Source organism: Leopardus geoffroyi, chromosome B3, assembly GCF_018350155.1.
Source record: "Leopardus geoffroyi isolate Oge1 chromosome B3, O.geoffroyi_Oge1_pat1.0, whole genome shotgun sequence".
NCBI lineage: Eukaryota > Metazoa > Chordata > Mammalia > Carnivora > Felidae > Leopardus > Leopardus geoffroyi.
The window spans coordinates 48467510-48489781 of record NC_059337.1 but is presented as its reverse complement, the minus strand read 5'-3'; the positions used below and the strand labels follow the sequence as shown (position 1 = coordinate 48489781).

The 22272-nt window shown below is 38.4% G+C and overlaps 1 pseudogene; it reads right to left on the bottom strand.

Annotated features, from left to right (window-relative positions):
- Positions 1-6707: 6707 nt before the first annotated feature.
- On the bottom strand, positions 6708-7221 carry LOC123583631 (annotated as a pseudogene).
- Between the last annotated feature and the right edge of the window lie 15051 nt (positions 7222-22272).

Below are 22272 nucleotides of genomic sequence, written 5' to 3'. Positions count from 1 at the left end.
TAGAACATCAGAGTAGTAAAGCTTGTATTTCATTATCACTTTTTTTGTATGTGTATAAATACATTAAAGTAAGCTTGACTATATGTCTAATCTGGTTTTTGTTTTTTGGGTTTTTGTGGTTGTTGTTTGTTTTTGCTTAAGTTAACTGATTCTATAATATAAACCGATTTCTTCTCAACTGCTTTACTGGAACTAGACTCAGTTGTAAGCTGAGTAGCTGGGGATCATTTACTGTATCTCTCTTAGTTTCCCTGTCTATAAAATAGTGATAATAGTCTAACTGCCTTGTAGGTTGTTGGGAGCCTTCTAGAATGCTTGGCCCAATAGAGGTGCTCAGTAAATGTATCTATTATTATTAGCTCTGTTAACATTTTGGGTTGAAAAAATTAGTTCATTAAGTATCCTTCAGGAGGTACCACTTTTGTGTCCTCACTGGATGTATCAGTTAAGTAGCACCTTCTTTTGAATGTATCCAAGTACAAACCATTCCTTTTTAGGATTCTTTTGCTTCTGTATCATGAATAACTTTTTTGAGGATGAGGCCCTTACTGGTTTTTGCCTTCACTGGTCACGATCTTTTTAAGGCACAGATATCCTCAGTCTGACATTTAGCCTCACCACCTTCCTGACTCCATGCAGCCATTGCTTTGATCATAGTATGTAAGAGGCAATATTTTATCAGACTCAAACCAGTGCCATTGGAGTGTGGGATTAATCTCACTGCTTTAAGCCTGGGTTTTGTGTGCCTAGGGAGAACCCTGGCTTCTTATATACCCCCAAACCACAGCCTCTGTTCATCGCTCTGTGTTATTCCAGGCCATTTGACTGGATTTCTGCCTCAGTTAACTCTTCAGAATTCAAGCTTCCCCTTGAATCAGGAACACTGAACCAAATCCATGTGAAAGCATGAGCAGCTGAATCCTGTGCTCCATAAATCCAAGGCTTTGTTAGACTTGTGCTCCTGAAATCCAAAACCACTGCCTCCCCTGACTTCATTATTTTCTACTCTCTGTACCCTTTCCAACTGGAATGGACCAAATTTCGATGCCAGTCTGAGTCCGTGGTGAATTTGTCATTTGAACACTAGCTTGCTGCCCCATGACCCAACTCTATGACTGGCTCTGTTTTTCCTCCTGTCCCATCCTCGATTCAGGGCCTCAGTTATACCTGAGGGTCAAGCTTATACAAGTGTCAGCACTGCCAAATGCATTCAGGTATTATCTTTTTAAAAGAATCACATAAATTGCATTCACATAATTGCATAGGTAGAACTACCTATTCTCTACTGCATTACATGTGTGATACTTTTAAAATCTTTTAATTAGCTAATTTTCTGACAGTCATTCTAGTTTGTTACTGAGTTTCAAATTCTATTTTGTTTTAGAGCCCTAGGAAAATTGCACACATTGCTTTAATTAGTACCATTTTGGTTGTCAAATTTTCAAGATGAAGCCATTGTGTTTCAGCATTATTTAAAGCTAGGGCATTAAAATTAGCTGGGAATTTTTCAAGAATCCCTCATTATAACCCAATTTTAAAGTTATTTTAAATATAACATTTAAAAGAGTTACTCTCTTTGGGATACAATATTGCAAAAGTTATATAAAAAGCTAATTGCTAGCCAAAGGTATCACTTTTCACTGAGTAAAAAATAATGTCAACTAAATTGTCTGTATCAGGAGAAGCAGAAATTGAGTAATCCAAAAGTAATTTATATTTGTCTTTGGGATGCTTTTGCCCTTAAACTTGAATATGGGTGAGTCTGATGTCTAGGGAATTCATGTCAAAGTAATGAAGCTATATAATGAAGATCTCAAATGAGGAAGCTGATGAGTTCAGTTATTCTGCCTTTTTTTTTCTTGCTCTCCCAGGTTGAAAGAAGCAAGTTAAGCTGACCCCCAGTCTTCTTTGGTAGATTAGAATATTGAACACAGATGTTAAGTCATGGGTCTGGGAAGAATTCGGTAGCGATTAGAAGATGCTGAAATAAGGAGTTTTAGATCTCTATTGCTTTATGTGATTAGAAATTTAAAAAAAGAAAGAAAGAAATGGAGGGAGCAACAACAACAAAAAAAGAAGATAGATTATATCATAGGAAAAAAAACATTTAGAGAAAACACTGCAGAATTTCTGTAAAGAGAACAGGGAATGGCATGTGGCCAAGTGTTAGGCTGCCCTGAAATATAACCGATCAAGTTCTGCATATTGCGTGCCATGGGGGTTGAAGTAAATTAGAGAAGGAAATGAAACAATAGGCTAAAGAAGTAAAAACTAGTATCTTTGAAAATTAGGGCATTTCTTATATCATGGTATATAAGAAATGCATATAAACGTGATATTTTAAAACCAATACTCTTTTGTATCATTTGAATCATTCTTTTTTACCATATGCATCTTTTATCTACTACTCAACAGCTACAAACTTGAAAACAAGCACCTAGAATTTGAAAATACATAGAATTTGATGGTAACAGCAAATGTTTCTTCTAATGATAAATACCTAACACTCTACCTAGTTAGTTTAGTTTTACACAAAATTTCTAAATTGAAAGACAGCATGCTTTGTTTATCTTTTGCAACTAGACCGTACATGCCTTAAGGCCAATTACTGTGTCATATTTGTTTATATCCATCACAGGCTCTAAAGAGAACACCTCATACGTAGTAGGTGCATATTTTTTGAATGAAGGCATGGATACTGAGTGCATGAATATCTCTGGCTAGGTCTGGATGTCCCATATAATAAGAACATGGCAATCTGATCACGTCAGCCATTTTTATCCCCCACCAATTGCTTCTGCCATGTCCATTATGTGATCTGCAAGGAAAAATTAGAGCTATTATAGTTTATTTCATTTATATTCCACCTTGTTTATAAAAAAATATTGAGATGGCACCAAAATTGCTCAATTAACTGTACCATCCTGCTTTTTTTAAAATTTGTTTTAAATCCTAACCATTTTCAACATGCTGTGCCACGTATGTCTAGTTTTTCTTTCTTAGTGGTTCATGTTTTGGTAAAACCTCCTTTGCCTCTGCAGATGGATTGATCTCTCTTAACATGTTACACCATCTTTGTTGTAAAAATATGTCAGAAGGCATAGTCCTTAATATTTTTAATTTTATTTTAATAAAGGGAATTGGTTTCCTGGCGTGTAGCTAGCCAGGTCTTCTAAAGATGACTCTTTTATTCTCCATTTCTTAACAATCATATAAATGACCTTTCAGAAAAACTAATATTTAGCAATAATAGCTAACCTTCATTCATGCTTATAATCTTCCTGGCACTGTGCCTGACTCTTTCTTATGACCTTGTCGTATTTATTTTTTATTTAAAAATGTAAATATATGCACATATAATTTTATATAAATTTATAAGTATGATGATACCATACATGGTGGGAAGAGTGTGAAGGTACAGGTGCTTCCCCTTCAGCTGAAGGCAAGAGAGAGGAACTTACGGAAACCACCTAAAGAGCTTAATACGTGTCTCGCACAGTTTGGGAGACACAAGACTGGTGTCAGAATTATTCCTGAAAAATTTAAATAAAGGACTGAGAGCTTAGAGGAAGCGGTCAATGGCTGTAGTTTGGGAAGTAGCTGCCATTTTAGAGTCTGTCACAGTGCAAGAGTTTTCATGGTTCCCAAGGATCAGGTCTAGGTGGATAACGTGACAAAAGTCAACCTGAGTGGTCTTAGTTCCTGTCCAAGTGGAAACCTGAGGAACAGACGGCCCAAAGTGGATACCTCAGGGTATGGAAGAAGTCACAAATGACTAGCTGGAATAGAAATGGATTTGAGATCCCCGCAGTGGTAGTGATAGGGTTTGCAAGAAACCCAAACACCTTCCAGGAGAGAAAAAAACCAGACTGACAAGTCTTCCAAGTCTAAAAGGAGCCAGCGGCAGCCAGCATCAGCATCAGTTAAGTGAGAATTCTTCTGCCCTGCTTTCCTCTCCTTGCTCTCTGCATGCCAGCCTTGGAGAGCTATAACGCTGTGGGAGGAGCAGTAGAAGGGTAATGGAAGGGAGAGAAGAAGTAATTCATACTCCCTTTCCTGACTTGTGGCTTCTCTGCCTGCAGGCTGCCATGGGTGCAGCAGATCTGAGCCAAATGTGGGGAGGAGAACCTAAAATGTAAATGAAGTCCATAATTTTGAATATTATATGGGAATGGAATGGATTGTTATATGGGAATGGAATGCAATTTTTTTGGTTTGCTCCTTTACATTTTTAAATTTTTATTATTTTTAAAATGGAGATATAATTGGCATATAACATTGTTAGTTTCAGGTGTACAACATAATGATTCAATATATGTATACACTGCAAAAAAAATCACCACAGTAAGTCTAGTTAACATCTACCACCACACATAGTTAGGAACTTTTTTTCTTGTGATTAGATCTACTTCTGTCAACAAAAGTTTATTGTTGTCAACAAGCAAAATAATGTCTAAGTAGTACCAAATGGCTTCAGTTACTTCCATACGTTTCCTTCAAATTAAACATCTGCCATAAAAGAAAAGTCACTTTTTGTCCTTTCCTTCTTTGTCTTTATTTTTTAATGTTTATTCATTTTTGTATTAAAAATTTTTTAATATTTATTTTTCAGAGAGAGAGAGACAGACAGACACAGAGAGAGAGAGACAAAGAGTGCAAGCGGGGGAGGGGCAGAGAGAGAGGGAGACACAGAATCCGAAGCAGGCTCCAGGCTCCGAGCTGTCAGCACAGAGCCTGACATGGGGCTTGAACCCATGGACCACAAGATCATGACCTGAGCTGAGGTTAAGTTAGACACTCAACCGACCGAGCCATCCAGGTGTCCCTAATATTTATTCATTCTTGATGAAGAGCACATAAGCGGGGGGAAAGGCAGAGAAAGGGAGACAGAAGATCCGAAGTGGGCTCTGCGCTGACAGCAGTAAGGGCTCCAACTCAGGAACCTGTGAGATCATGACCTGAGCCAACGTTGGATACTCAAATGACTGAGCCACCCAAGTGCCCCTTTCTTTAACTTTAATAGAAATATACTTTGATTAGTTAGAAATCTAAATTGTATACCAGCTTTTAAATAATTTATTATTCAAGTTTCTTTGATAGGAATTGACACAGAAAATGTAGCTTTGTAGTTTGTTTATTTTTATGTAAAGATCATAAATCATTTTATTTTATTTTTCTGTTATACTTCTGTATACTTTCTGTATACGGAAATGTATATACAATGTTATACTCCTGTATACTTCTCTATACTTTCTCTGTTCTTCCAAACTATCTACATTGGGCCCATATTAAATAATCAGAGAAATGAGTTACTATAATTTTTTTGCCTTGCCTCTTCCTCAAGCTATCTCATCTGTTCTTCCTTTTACTGCTAGACTTGGAAAAGGAGTCCACACCTTTACTTTTACTTTTTCACTACACATTCACTATAATCCTTCCAATTCTGGTTCACCTCTCTAATGAAACTGCTTTTCAAAGGCCACTGTTATCCAGTCGTAAGATTCAAAAGCTCTCTCTTAGGCTTTATCTCTGGGTCACATTTGTGACAGTGCTTAATTCACAGTGCCCAGTAAACAATCGGTTCTGAATATGTTTTAGTTCTATTCCCACAAGGATTTGTTTAATGGTATTAGTTAAATTAATAAATATATAATATTCTTTATCTGCATAAAAGATTGCATTGAATGAAGACTTAAGCAGTCCAATTATATCTGTTTACCTATAAACAGATTGTGTTACCTGTATTGCTAATATAGCACAATAAATTGCCACTGTGTTTTTCACTTATACTCAGGATAGGGGACCCAATATTGTAGAAATTCAACTCTCATTTGTTGTTCTTTATTACCATGCCTAGTAATATAATTATTTATTTAAAACATAAGATAAATAAGTTCTGGGGATGTAATATACATCTTTGAGACTATAGTTAACACATTATACTTTTGGAAGTTGCCAAGAGAGCATACCTTGAAAGTTCTCATCACAAGAAAAAAAATTCTAACTATATGGAGTCATAGATGTTAACTAAACTTATTGCGGTGATCATTTCACAACATATACATATATCAAACCATCATGTCATACACCTAAAAGGAATAGTTACATGTCAAGTACATCTCAATGAAACAGGAAAAGATACAGTTTCCTGGCAGTAAAATGACTGAATCAACTTGAGTATAAGCAGTGGGATCCCTGTCCTTGCTCTATGAGAAATCAAGCGGGCAGACAAATGAAACTCAGGGAGGGGGATATAAGAAGCTGTTCATTGAATTACGTTGCCTTCAGATCCCAAACCTCTGGTCTCTTGTCTCAAGTTCTATTTTCCACTTTTCCCCTTGGTTTATTGACTAGAATGGCCTCTGTTGAGAGAAGCTGCATCTGTTTCCTAATTTTGGATTCCCTTTTCTTTACCAGCTCCTCCTCCCAGCCCAATAACCTGGACAGCTATTTCCAATTTCCTTCACTGGAAGCCCTCAGGCACTCCCACCAGATGCTGCAGAAGGGGACAAAAGTTGTTAAACCCTGGGCAGGAAATAGCCTCAGCTCTGGTATCTGAATTTAGGCTGATGGGAATGAAATCAACAATATTTATTAAATACCTACTGTGTACCGGACATTTGAAAAATAACAGCTTGATTGAGATATAATTCAGATGCCATAAAATTCACTTTTCATTTGTGCTACTTATTTATTTATTTGCTTGCTATTTGTTTATGATAGATATTCCACATCTGTGATCCTCTCCAGTTAGATGTTCTTTGAAACGATGCTGTGGGCCTTGCCTGGTAGGAGGATAGAGTCATCTGACTCCCCCATCCTGCCAATGGCCCCACAGATAGCATAGGTTTTAAACTGGCTGTTGAACCTGTCACCCTGTCAACTTCTGCCACCATCTGAGTGGTTGTGTGGTCCTTGGCACCAATGATGAGGTTTTTGGCAGAGCATTTTCAACCCCATGTACAGGCCCATCAACTCAACAGCATTGTTCTATAAAGTCAAGGATGTGCCTGCTGCCACAGCAAATTCACCCTTTTAAAGTGTATAATTCTCTAGGGTTTATATTCCTAGAATTGTGCAGTCATCACCATGATCCAATTTTAGAACATTTCATCCCCCCAAAAAGAAACCTCATACTCACTGGCATATACTTACCATTCTTCTCTCCCTGTAAACCACTACCCCAATTTCTGTTTCTATGAATTTGCCTATTCTGGACATTTCATGTAAAGGGAGTGATACACAGCTTTTGGGTCTGGCTTCTTTAACTTAGCCTAGTATTTCTAATGTTCATCTGTTGTGTGTATCAGTAATTCATTTATTTTTATAGCCTAGTAATATTCTATTGTGTAGATATATCACATTTGTGTATCTGTTCATCAGTTGATGAGGAATTGGGTTGTTTCCACTTTTTAGCTATTATGATTACTGCTACTCTGAACGTTTGTATACAAATTCTTCTGTGGACATGAGTTTTCAATTCTCTTCAGTATACATCTAGGAATGAAAATACTGGGTCATATGGTAACTCTGTGTTTAGCCAAACTGTTTTCTAAGGTGGCTACACCATTTTACATTCTACCAACAGGGTATGAGGGTTCCAATTTTTCATATCCTTGCCAATACTTATTATGGTCCATCTTTTTTATTATAGCCATCCTAGTGAGTGGTTTTGATTTGCATTTGCTGATGACTAATGATGCTGAACGTCTCTTTTTGTCCTGGTTGACCATTTGTCTTCTTTGAAGAAATGTCCATTCAAGTCCTTGGCCCATTCCTTAACTGGGTTATCTATCTTTTTGTTGTTGAGTGGTAAATGTTCTTTACATATTTTGGATACTAGGCCTTTGTTAGATACATGATTTGTAAATATTTTCTCCCATTCTTTGGGTTGTGTTTTCATTTTCATTAAATTTTTTTTTTCAATTTATAGTCTAGTTAGTTAATATACAGTGCAATACTGTTTTCAGAAGTACAGTTCAGTGATTCATCACTTACATACAACACCCAGTGCTCATCACAACAAGCACCATTCTTTTTTTTTTTGAGTTTATTTATTTCTTTTGAGAGACAGAGATAGTGTGAGTGGCAGAGGGGCAGAGAGAGAGGGAGGGAGAGAATCCCAAGCAGACTCCATGCTCCTAGCACAGAGCCTGATATAGGGCTTGAACTCATGAAACCGTGGGATCACCTCTTGAAACCAAGAGTCAGATGCTTAACCAACTGAGGCACCCAGGTGCCTCACAACAAGTGTTCTTCTTTAAAGAAATATTTTTTCTAATTTTTATTTATTTTTGACAGAATGCAAGCGAGCATGAAAATAGGGAAGGAGCTGAGAGAGAGGGAGAGAGAGGATCTGAAGCAGGCTCCATGCTACAGCAGAGAGCCGGGTGCAGGACTCCAACCAATGAACTGCGAGGTCATGACCTGCCTGAGCTGAACCAGGACGCTCAACCAACTGAGCCAGGCAGGCACCCAAGTGCCCTCCTTAGTACCCATCACCCATCTAGCCCATCTCCCACCCACCTGTGTCCATCAACCATCAGTTTGTCCTCTATTATTAAGAATCTCTTGTAGTTTGTTTCCCTCTCTTCTCTCCCCCTCTTCCCATATGTTCATCTTTTTTTTCTTAAATTCCACATATGAGTCAAATGCACAAGATTTTCTATTTCTAGAGTGAAGTATACTGGATTTTGAACCTCCAGGGACATCACCTAAGATGATATTATAGGTGTGAGTACAGGGGGTAATATTCTTCAGGTCCATCATAACTGTCAGAATGAAAACAACTTGCATATGATTAAATAATAATGCTTACTTATGGCCATTGCTTAGCTAAGGCTGGGGTTATGAAAGCCTCATAATTTTGTCTGGTCGGGGGACCCATTTTCAATTCTGACTGTGACCAGGAAGTGATACTTTCAACTCGGGGGAATGTTGTCTCTAACATGTTGTCTATAACTAGTGTAGGGTTACCCGATATGTAACGCTTCAACCTCAAACGCTCTTCTCCCTCCCACCTGCCATGTTCTAGTACTCTCAGTAGGGGCACGTGACCTATTTCTGAATACCAGGACCTTCTCATATTTCAGAAATCAGACCAGAAGGACTGAGGTTCTGCAAGAAAAACCTCTGTGCCCAGGAGAGGGAAGAGGGTAAAGGCCAGGACTCCTGTCACTGAGAAGCAGCAATTGGCTTAGTTGTTCATTTCTTTCTCCATGGTGGGAAAGATGATACAAAAGAGCCAGCTAGGATAAGCCTTGTAGGGATAAAAAAGGAGAGAGAATTCATGTTGCACGTGTGTGCATTCATGTGTACATGCATGTGTCTGTGTGTGTGTGTGTGTGTGTGTGTGTGTGTGTCTGACCCTTAGTGAATGATATGATGGTTCTGTGCACTGTGGCAGGACTCCTAGAATTTGGCCAATCAGTCTTTTCATGGAGTAGGGAGACTGGAGAAGCATGGCTCTCCTGAGAGGCCTTCTCCCAAGCTGTTCAATCAATGTTTTATCTTTTATTTACTTTTTGTGTTAGATATCCTGAGTGAACATAAAGTGCTTCTCCTCCTCAGGAGTTTGTTGCATAAACTTGAGAATGATAAACACAGATGCCTTCCTAGAAATACAAAGCCATAAAATTATACCGTTGGAGGAAACCTCTGATAACTTCTAATGAAAGCCAACGCTCTCATTCATGTCTGGAGATAAGGAACCTCGAGCCCAGAGAAGTTACATTTTTTTCACAAGGGCATCCAGATACTTAATGTTCGGAACAAGTGTGGGGTTTGCCGTAGCAGAAGTAGAGATGCCTACCACTCAGTATTTTATTACAAATAAGAACTATATAAACCAATCACACCCTAGCTCACCTGGCACATAAATGCAGTATCAAGAGGGAATAAACTAAACCAAAGGCAACCAAAACAAAAACATTCTCAAATGGCACTGCAGAACCAGTCTATTTTCTTATACATGACATAGCTCTCCCATCTTTATCTGAAATGATATTTAACTTGCAAAACTGCCTCTATGTTATCCTCAGAAGTATAGAATTACCAAGGGCTTCTATAATGTGCTACATGCCTAGGGAGAAATAAGCTATGTTAAGAGAGCATTTTGTTAACGATTTATCTGTTTATCTGTTTTTTTCTACCCCAGATATTGGAATCGTTACTGTAAAACTCAGGTTTTATTTACCTGTGAAGGTTTATTTAACACAGGTGTTTTTTTAATGTTTATTTACTTTTGAGAGAGAGAGAGAGCACAAATTGGGGAGGGGCTGAGAGGGACACCCAGAATGTGAAGCAGGCTCCAGGCTCTGAGCTGTCAGCATAGAGCCCAATGCGGGGCTTGAACTCATGAACTGTGAGATCATGACCTGAGCCAAAGTTGGATGCTTAACCAATTGAGACACCCAGGGGGCCCTGACTTAGGATTTTGTGAAACTAGTGGTAGATGTGTTGAAAATGACTAAATAGAATGATGCTGGAATAACAACCTTTTAACATATTTTAAAACATTTAAAACTGGAAACACCTAAAGCAATGGTTCTTAACTTTTTGGACCTTTTTGAGAATCTGATGAAAACTATGGATAGATCTTCCAGAAAATTTTATATGTACAAGAAGTTTCAGTTATGCTTCCCAGAAGTGACATAGACCCCAACGTCTCTCAACAAAAGGACCTCTGCCGTATACTTACTCCTGTTAGAATCTTTCAGTGCGTCCTTCAGCTACTTTGGTTAAGGAATCGGTCTCTGTTCTGGTCTGATCTGCATGGCTTCCTGCATCTCCTTCTTGCATGACCACATTCTTTTGTGACGACACTCCCTAGTTTCAGGGGCCTTAAAATTTCTGATTAGTTTCTATATCTGTGAAAACTCAAACTCCCTCCTAAGAACTGCCATTATGGGTGTGTTGCTTCCACTCCAAGAGGTATTACAAAACTCTGTCTGCCAATTTTATTTGGCAATACTAAGAATAATTTTAATTTCTTTCTTTGACCCTATGCCCTTCTCTTGGTCTGTCTGATTTCTAATGGCTCCATATTCCCTCCCGATGGGGAGGGGGAGAGTTATATGTTGTGCATATATGCTATGTATAACTAAGGTAGTCATACAATTTGTAATCAAAATTGTTACACTTTGAGAGTAAAAAAAGTGCTATCAGTAACTATACCTGGACACACAGCATTGTCCTGCCAAACGAGGCCATATGGCACTACTAGTCTGAAACTAAAGTGCTGCTTGGTTTTCCATTGCCCTTATTATTTGGGTGGGTATCTCCCTCAAGAGTCTTGTGAGGAGTGGCCAGGAGTAGGAAATGAAGAGGTGTCCAAGGTGAATTTAGAGCTAGAACCCAGTGTAGCCCTTCTAAAATGCACAGGACAAAGCCTAAGCATATTTGTGACTCATGAATAGTTATTGAAGCTACTTTGCCGTCAGCCTGCCTGATGTTAACCCCTAGGGTTGATGCTGCAGGTGCAGCAGGCACAGGAACCAACCTGTGAACTTTTTGTTGTTCCTACTTCTTATTTCCTACTCCTGGGAAATTCAATTTCACTATGTAATTCATAGGCCAGGGTTCTCCATGGGTGAGAATGATTAGTGGATATGAAATGGTCAAACAGGAATACCCCACGGCTGCAGTAACCAGGCTGTATGTTGGACGTTAGCACTTAAACCCTCAGTACCAGGGCACAACCAAAACACACATGTGGCAAACCAGAGAGCTAACTGCAGAGTACAAATCACTTAGGTTAAGAAGGAACTACTGCCTGAGCCAGGGAGCACAGACGCAGTGGAGGACTCAGATGGAAAGAGACAGGGGGATGAAGAAAATTTTTGTCGACATCATTAGCAATTCAGTGACAATGATGCTGTGCTTAAAAGAAACTTTGGGCATTTGTAAATTGAAGGGAAAAACCATAACCTATATTACGAATATTACATGAAGAAGTAACTGTATGAGGGGCAAAAACAGATCTGATGAAGGAAATTAGCAGAATCCTGACAAAATAGGAGAGGAAGAATCTGGTCTAAGCCAGACCAGGACAGAAATTATTCTTCTAACCACTCCAGCTAAGGTATTGCCCGGAGATTCTATATCACATTTCCACAAAAGCTCATGTATAATTTATTAACTATATCCATAGTTAACACACTTTCAGTCATGCTCTACCAATTATTTTGCTATCAAGTACAGATTTGAATAATGCCTGCAGATATCAGGACTAGCTGGACCTTAAATAATGGTTACACTCAAAATAACTATAGTTAGAGCTGGAGATCAAGGGCTAGAGATAGAGATCAAGATAGAGATAAAGAGCAGCTAAGTGATTACAGTAGTTGAGGGAGGGTGGGAGAAGAGGTTGACTATGAAGCAGCTGAATAAGGGAATTTGGGGAGTGCTTTATATCTTTATTATTGGGGTGAATATGTAACTTTATTCATATATATCAAAATTCATAGAAGACTACATCACAAAGAATGAATTTTACTGTACATAACTTTTAAAATAAATAAGAGATTTAAAAGTAAAAGAATCCAGGACTTTATAGGTGAAACCAAATAAACAATCTCTCCTCTGACATCCTCCTTGTCATTCTAAATTGTTGCTTTAACAAGTTTATATCTTTCTGTTAGGTACAAAGATATATTTGTCTTTCCATATGCAGACCTGTTGTTGGCCCAAAGACACAGTAGGGATAGAACAGGGAATAGTTACATGGAATAACTTGAAGCATTAAAAATTCCATTACACAGTAATAAATAGAACTTCAAGTACTGACATTTCTTGACGTTTGGACTAATGGTATATGAGGACAGGCATGGAGATAGAGGAAGGTGGACATGTGAACACAGTCTTGAAACAAGTGAGAAAGGAAACTATGTCAAACTCATAGGGAGGGTGTTCCAGTCAGAGGGAATAGCAAGTTGAGAAGTGGTGGGCACATTCTATAGGTTTGATAACTGGCAGTAACACCAGTGTGGATAGAGAGGAGTACGCAGAGGTGGGGAGCAGCCAGATTGTATGGAGTCTGATAGGCCTTAATAAGAAGTGGTTTTAGTTTAAGTATGGCTGGAAGCCATTGAGGGTAAACAGGGGAATTATCTAGTCTGATTGCTCCCACTGCTGGTGGGAAAACAGTATGGAAGTGCCTTAAAAAATTAAAAATACAACTACCCTATGACACAGCAATTGCACTACTAGGTATTTATCCAAAGGATACAAAAATGCTGAGTTGAAGGAGCACATGCACCCCAATGTTTATAGCAGCAATATCAACAGCCAAAGTATGGAAAGAGCCCAAATGACCATCGACTGATGAATGGATGAAGAGGATATGGTATATAACTTTCTTATACCTACCCAAAAATAAACTCAAAATGGATGAAAGACCTAAATGTGAGGCAGGAAACCATCAAAACCCTAGAGGAGAAAGCTGGAAAAAACCTCTTTGACCTCAGCTGCAGCAATTTCTTGCTCGACACATATCCAAAGGCAAGGGAAATAAAAGCAAAAATGAACTATTGGTAACTCATCAAGATAAAAAGCTTCTGCACTGCAAAGGAAACAATCAACAAAACTAAAAGGCATCCAGCAGAATGGGAAAAGATATTTGCAAATGACATATCAGATAAAGGGTTAGTATCTAAAAAGAATAAAGATCTTCTCAAACTCAGCACCCAAAAAACAAATAATCCAGTGAGGAAATGGGCAGAAGACATGAGTAGACACTTTTCCAAAGAAGACATCCAGAAGACACGTGAAAAGATGCTCAAAGATCACTCCTCATCAGGGAAATACAAACTAAAACCACATTGAGATACCATCTCATACCGGTCAGAGTGGCTAAAATTAACAACTCAGGAAACAACAGATGCTGTCAAGGATGTGGAGAAACAGGGACCCTCTTGCACTCTTGGTGGGAATGCAAACTGGTGCAGTCACTCTGGAAAACAGTGTGGAGGTTCCTCAAAAAATTAAAAATAGAACTACCCTATGACCCAGAAATAGCACTACTAAGAATTTATCCAAAGGATACAGGAGTGCTGACTCATAGGGGCACATGTATCCCAATGTTTATAGCAGCACTTTCAACAATAACCAAATTATGGAAAAAGCCTAAATTTCCACCAACTGATGAAGATGGGGATAAAGAAGATGTGGTTTTTTTTTTATGTATGTACAATGCAATACTACTTGGCAATGAGAAAGAATGAAATCCTGCCATTTGCAGCAACATGGATGAAACTAGAGGGTATTACGCTAAGTGAAATAAGTCCGTCAGATAAAGACAGATAACATGTTTTCATTCATGTGTGGAACTTGAGAAACTTAACAGGAGACCATGGGGGAAAGGAAGGGGAAAAAATAGTTACAAACAGAGAGGAAGGGAGGCAAACCATAAGAGACTCTTAAGTACAGAGAACAAACTGAGGGTTGATGGGGGGGGTGGGGGCAGGGGAGAAGGAAAAATGGGTGATGGGTATCGAGGAGGGCACTTGTTGGGATGAGCACTGGGTGTTATATGTAAGCGATGAATCACAGGAATTTATCCCCAAAACCAAGAGCACACTGTACACACTGTATGTTAACCAACTTGACAATAAATTATATTAAAAAATAAAAATAAAGATAATACAAAAAAAGATGTTGTATATGTATACAACGGATATTACTCAGCAATCAAAAAGAATGAAATCTTGTCATTTGCAAATACATAGTTGGAACTAGAGTGTAGTATGCTGAGTGAAATAAGTCAGTCAGAGAAAGACAATTATCATATGATTTCACTCATATGTGGAATTTAAGAAACAAAACAGATGAACAGAGGGGAAGGGAAGGAAAAATAAGATAAAAACAGAGAGGGAGACAAACCACAAGAGACTCTTAAATACAGAGAACAAATTGAGGGTTGCTGGTGGGGTGCTGGGTGGGGGGATGGGCTAAATGGGTGATGGACATTAAGGAGGGCACTTGTTGGGATGAGCACTGGGTGTTATATGTAAGTGATGAATCACTGAATTCTATTCGTGAAATCATTATTACACTATATGTTAACTAACTTGGATTTAAATTAAAAAAATAAAAATAAATATTGCTCTGATTGCTGTATGGAGAGTGGACATTTAGGGGTAAGAGTGGAAGCAAAAAGCCATTGGAACTACATAGAAATGGTGGTATCTTAGAAAGACTTTAGTGTGCACGGAGTGGGTAAGAGGAAAAGCTTTGCTCTTTTGCCTAGCCAGAACCCCATCTCCGGCTCATCATTGCAATGATATAGTTAATACTATCTTAGGATTTCTTATTCTCCTGGGCCTTAAACATTGTAGTACATACAGAAATGCTTCTAGACAATTTAAAAGTAGTTGAAGTTGGAGATTAGGATTTTTTTGTGGCTTCAAAACACATGACTATGTCATTTTCTCTAGCAATGTGCAGAAGCCCAGGTGTATATAAATGAAGAAGGAAGATGACTTAATTAACCAAGAGTCAAGGTTTTGCCAGAGATGTGTAAGCGATGAACAAAGGGACCAAAATAATTTTACCATAATTCCTCCTAAACTATTAATATCTTAGTCCAGTACATAATCCTGTTATAAAAGAATATCACATGTTATCATATGATATATTACTGATGGTAAGAGGACAGTATGAAGAATGGTAAAGAAAAATGGGATGACGGACGATGAACACAAGATGGAGACAAGATGGAGAGAAAGAAGGAATACATGAAGAATGTTACAGAGTACTATCTAACAAAAATAAATCATGACTGGTGTAACTTCAGCTCTTTTTGGAGAGGAGTCCTTCCTGGAAGTCCTCACGTTATACTGTTACACATCTATAATTTACCTTAGAATAGTTCATTATGGACAGTACGATTTTTAATTAATTAATTATTAAATGTTTATTTTTGGGAGAGAGAGAGAGAGTGTGTGTGTGTGAACAGGGGAAAGGCAGAGAGAGAGGAAGACACAGAATCTGAATCAGGCTCCAGGCTCTGAGCTGTCAGCACAGAGCCTGACACAGGGCTCCAACTCATGAACCATGAGATCATGACCTGAGCCGAAGTCAAACACTTAACCCACTCAGCCACCCAAGTCCCCCTGATTTTTAATTTTAATCGACACCCCAGGCAGGCTAATTAACATTGAGTTGGTTGTACACACATCAACAGTGTGCCCCAAAGCAAATACCAAACAAAGCAAAGTCACATTTCACAGATGGCATTCCTTTTTGTTTTTAAGTGTATTTATTTATTTTGAGAAAAAGAGAGTGAGGGAGCATGAGAGCAGGGGAGGAGCAGAGAGAGAGGGAGAGAGGGGATCCCAAGCAGGCTCCTCACAGTGCAGAGGCTGATGTGGGGCTCAAACCCACTAACCGAACCGAACTGTGAGATCCTGATTTGAGCTGAAATCAAGAGTCCAATACCTAAGAGACTGAGCCACCCAGGCACCCCTCACAAGTGGCATTCCTAATATCTTTAATCAACATAGAGGGCTTGTTAGCATATGCATGTTAGAGATTATTTTTCATTATTAAAAAAGTATTCAAGACATGTGGATTGGCTAGGGATATTGTACTAGTTCTCCCACAGTTACGGGGACAAGATATAAAAATCTGGTGAACCCATTAGTCTCCACCCTTTGAAATGGTACTCTATGCTTAGAATTCCAATTCAGTCTGTATACAAACCACTTAATAAGGCTTTTATGGCCCGGCTTTGACTAGATTAGCTCAATCATGTTGCATTTGCCTTCAGTGAGTCTTTCATGTAAGTTACTTGCTGGAGTGGTAAAAGGACAGAAGCTTTAGAAAGATTACACTGCAGGTTGGGTGAATATGTTTATTCCTGCTTACTAATAAAAATGTTTAAGTGTGGCAGAATTTGACCTAGAACTTGATTGCATTATAAAAACCGTGTAATAAATTGTAGAGGAAGAGACTGATAATTCCTACCTGTCTTTAACCATCATGAAGCTTCCAGTAGAGCCTAAAATCAGGAATAACCACATGGCTTAAGTCGCTTTGGAAATACGCCGGGTAAGACAGTTTGTTTTATAAGGTCTTTGGTTTTTTGGTAGATGAGTATGTGCTCTTTCCTTCAACATATTGAATACTTCCTTGTAGAAATACAAAATGTTAATCCTGAAAGGACACTTAAAATCATGTAGTCTGCTTCTTCATGTTGCACATGGAGAAAAGAAGGCTTGGAAAGATTGTTACATTCTCAAGGTTAATAATACTCAAGTTAGTTAGTGGTGAAGACAGAAGTATGTTGTTGATCTTATGACCCAGAAGTCTCATTGCCACATTAGTAAAGCCATCTATTCCCAACCAAAACACATCAAGTATGTGATCTAGAAAGTTTGGGGATGATGGGACAGAAGACATGGGATTTCAAAGGTTTTAGCAAAACACCCTCATTACTTTTAGCTATCTTACTGCTCCCTTCTTATGTATTTTCCCACTTCAGTGATACTGTATTTTCTAATCTTCTTTAACCACATTAGGAAGTTGTTAGCAAAATTGAGGGACCCAACAGTATTACACATTGGCTCTTTCTTTCCATGTCTGTACTCTCCCATAATATAGCCCACGGAAGAAGTGTGTTTCCTCTTGTTTTAAGGATGCATAATGATTTTTTGCATTTGTCCAAACTGGCCACTTACTGATGATCTCTGGCTTACATGTAAGATATTTCAACTGCTGGAAAAATATATAAAATAAGACCATTTCATGGTCTGGCTACAGCCAGTGTGAATAATGACAGTTTTTAAATCATCATTTATCTAGAGTCCTAATCTTTCTCCACCTCTGTTTTGTGAATATACACTTACCCTTAACACAAGATGCCACAGTGATCTCTTCACTCATATCTGAAGGTCTAGGAATGAACATAGGGTCCCAAGTAATCCAACACGCCAGGTATCATGAGTAAGAAATTATAAATGGTTCCATGATAGCCATATAACTTGATGAATAAGACTTAAAAAAAATACTCTCCAGGTTGAAAGGGGTGTAAAATATTCTTGAGGCCAACTGTCCCTGTCAAGGGACATCCAACCTCTGCTTATGCAATGTCACTTGTCACTGACTAAAATACTCTTTTCCCAGAGACCATTTATTCCAATTTGGGGTAATTTTAACTGCTAGAAAGTTCTTATTTGAAAGAAATCCTTTTCCTTGTCACTTCTACCTACTATCCTCTTTTTCTATGGTCACTTTGGTGTCATGATGAATACATCCAATTTTTATTTTACTTATTAGCCATTTTGATATTTCTTTAAAAAAAATTTTTTTAACATTTATTCATTTTTGAGAGACAGAGAGAGACAGAGTGTGAGTGGGGGAGTGACAGAGAGAGAGGGAGACACAGAATCTCAAACAGGCTCCGGGCTCTGAGCTGCCAGCACAGAGACTGACATGGGGCTTGAACTCACCGAGGTCACAACCTGGGCTGAAGTCTGACGCTTAATCCACGGAGCCACCCAGGCGCCCCCTAGCCCTTTTGATATTTCAAAGTAGTTTCCATGCTCCCCAATCACAGCATTAAAACAAAAACTTAAAGACAGATATCTTTATTGAAGAACACAGAATGAACTCTTAACTTTTCTTCTGATTATGTTATTATACATCTGCTTTTAAATGTTTTTAAAGCTTTTTTTAACTTTTTACATAAATCTGTTTTAAATAAACTGTTTGAAAATTACAGATAAATATCATAGTTTTGATGTGCCCAGAAAGAGAAGGGACAAGGATTTGAATGTAAGCAGATTATTTGGGAAATGCAGAATATTTTAGAATAATGGGGAAGTAATACAAGGAAGAGAATCCAGCCAATGAAGGGTATGTTTTAAGTCAGCTATCATAGTAGGAAACTCTAGAGAAATCTCCTGAAAACCCCTGGAAAATGCTGCAATATAAGTGCCTCAGAATTATGCTACGTCAGGGGTAAGCTACTACCTCAGCATTTTCTGCCTGCTTACAGAACTGTTTTCCACAGTTCTGGAGTAAAAAGCTTTCAGGGGCGGAGGAAGCCCTTAGAAATTAGGCTAGAGTGCTGCATGGGAAACTGACAGTATCCAGGATAATAAGCAAAATATTTATGAAAATTGTAATTATTAATGATTAACATTTTGATGTACTTCCATTTAGAATATTTTCTATACCTATATTTACCTGAATATAAAGTATCATAAAAATGTCACTCCATGATACTAGTTTGCAGACTTAGTAATGACTTTGTAATAGACATCTTAGTGATAGGCTTTGATGCTTAGTAATACCATATATCCCATCTTTCTATGTCAATAAGTATATATCTCCTGATGTCACTAATGATGATATACTATAACATAATTTATTTAATTAATTCCCTGGTTGGACATCTACATTTGTTCCAGGTTTTTGCTGTTCTTAGAAATACTTTATTTCAGTTTCATTGAACAATGAATTTATACCTGGTCCAGTTGTCACTCGACTATGTTTATTATGTTAATGCTTACAAGATGTAAACAGTGTGGGATAGAGTGCCGTGTATCCAAATGCCAATGATTCATGCTTTGTTTGCAGTTCAGAAATATTGCTTAATACAGGTAAGTTTGAATTCAAAGTACTATTATATATCTTGTGATTATCACAAGGTACAGCCACTTAGGTTACAGAGATTCAACTTCATGTGTGTCATTAAACACCACTATCGCTTAGGATCCATTGTTTTGTGTTTATGAATGTTGATTTAGATTTTAGCTGAGTACTTCCAGCCCAGAGCCATCATGCCTTCCCACATGCAGTTATATAATTGGAGCACTTTCTTTTCTCCTTAGAGTACTTGTCACTTGTTAGTTTATAGCAGTACCAAATTACACATAGTATCCATCCCCATGATCCCAGCTTGTTCAGTGGGTGTGATATTGTCTAAAGTTTCCTGGGAAATAGACCGAGATGGAGATTTGCATACAGGAGGTTTAATAGGGAGTAGTCTCAGAAACATTCTAAGAAACAAAACCTCACTTCATTTTGGAGACAGCTTATCCTGGATTTTGGTTACTTTTTTTTTTCCTGGAGAAATTTATAAGGTTGGTGGGAAAAATTCCAAAGCCTGACATTGCATTTGAACCAGACGCTGATCATCTCTCTCCTCTTCCACACATTCTGTATCCCCTTAACATTCAGCTAGCCCTTTCTGGGGTGCCTGGGGGGCTCATTTGGTTAAGTGTCTGACTTTGGCTCAGGTCATGATATTGTGTTTCGTGGGTCCGAGCCCCATGTCAGGCTCTGTGCTGACAGCTTACAAACACAGATTCTGTGTCTCCCTCTCTGACTCTCCTCTGCTCATGCTCTCTCTCGAAAATAAATAAACATTAAAAAAAATTTTAAACCCAGAACATTCAACTAGCCCTTCTGTTGGGCTAGGTGGCTTGTGTGGATGGGGCTTGAGGGATCTGAGCCTCTAGTTGCCATATGGATGTTGCACTTATCCTTTTGCCATCAAAATTGCTTAGGCAAGTTATCAAGAGACATTCCAGTGGATCAGTTCAGTACTAAAGAGTTTTCCTTTCCTGCATTGTCTAACAGTTAGCTCTACCTCATCTGAGCCAATTACCCAGCTGGCATGGGGACTCTTTTTCTTGTCTGCTAGCCTCTTGGCAAAAGGAATTCGAAATGACCAGGGGGTAGCTTAAAGTTTAATGAGATTCTTATTACTCTGTCCCCTTTCAGAAGCATTTCCTTTATGCAAACTGGAAACTCAAGGCCTGCAGAGCATGTAGTTGTGGTGACGGGAAGCACTTGGAATACTAATAAGAAAAGGCACTCCTACGTGCACAACCCTGGGTTCCCCTGTTTGAAAATATCACCATACGATGGTCACTGATTTAAGGTGTCATGCCCATCCTGAAGGATAGTCTTTCATCCTCACATGATGCAGTGCTTTCAAAAATCTGTTCCACCTATCAAGCCTGCAGGTTTTGGGTGGTGCAGTGTGTGTTAAAACCAGTGAATCCCATGTCATGAGTCTATTGCCACACCTCATTTGTAAAATAGCTCACTTGAGCTGAGATAGTGACCTCTTATATAATGGTATTGACTGAGGCACCTTGGGCAGGGCAACCAAACCCATACCTTAAATAGATGTCAATATTTAATTTGGATGGAATGTTTCAGCAAGCACCAGACCACTGGACCCCTAAAAACTTTATTGACATGGATAGGTCTGAATTTTCATAGGATTTGTCTCCTATACTCTGCAGCTATGTGTCTTACCAAGGGATATGAATTGACCATTTTTTAGTCGTTAAGTCTGTCTAACATGATATCGCTAATGTCATAGAACAGTGTAATCTGTGGGATATCTAGATGGTCCAGGTATTTTCCACTATGTAATAACAGAGTATAGGACAGTTAACTCAACTCTGGGGCAAGACTTTAAATGTACTGTTGTTTTTCCAATGCAAAGGCATACTGCTTATGCTTTTGCTGCCTACGAGATATTGAAAACAACACATGTGTGACATTAATAGCTTCATACCTCTTATCAGGGGCTGTGTTAATCTGCTATAACAAAGATATCACATCCATCACAGTAGCTACAATGTAAGGTTACTATTTAGTTAAGTTTGAGATATTATCTACCTTGTGTTTTAGAGGCTAGACTGGACAATTACGTAGGGTTATGATGGATACCACCAAGCTTATATAGGTCAAGTCTTTGAAGATGGTAATAATCTCTGCCATTCTCCCTTGAAACAGTATTGTTTTTGATTTTACAGTCTTCCAAGTGTAGGAAGAGCAATTCCCAAGGTTTCCATTTGGCCTTTTCTATTATAACAGGTCTTCTTTCATAGGTCAGGAAGCCAATATGAGGGTATGTCCATTCCAATTAGGTATTTAGTTACCAGAGAAAGGACCATTAAGTCATTCTATACTTCTTTCTGTTTTGGGAACTAATGGACTCACAGTGTCATGGATTTGGTCCAAGACTCCACTTATTACCTGACCTCTTTCCTTATTTAACAGATGTGTCATAATAACATTTTGGGTCATTGGGTATTCAGCTCCATATTCATTCAGACCTTGTATCCAATATGCCTCAAAATCTCCTATGTATTCCCTTCAGTTTATAATGACCTGAGGAAAGTCTTTTGGGAGAAGGACTGGGGACATCACTCTAGTATACATTTGCTATCATTTTGCAATGTTCAGTGTTCTTCCTCAAGGGACCTGGCCTCTTCTTTAACTGATGGGTTCTAAGTTTGACAACTG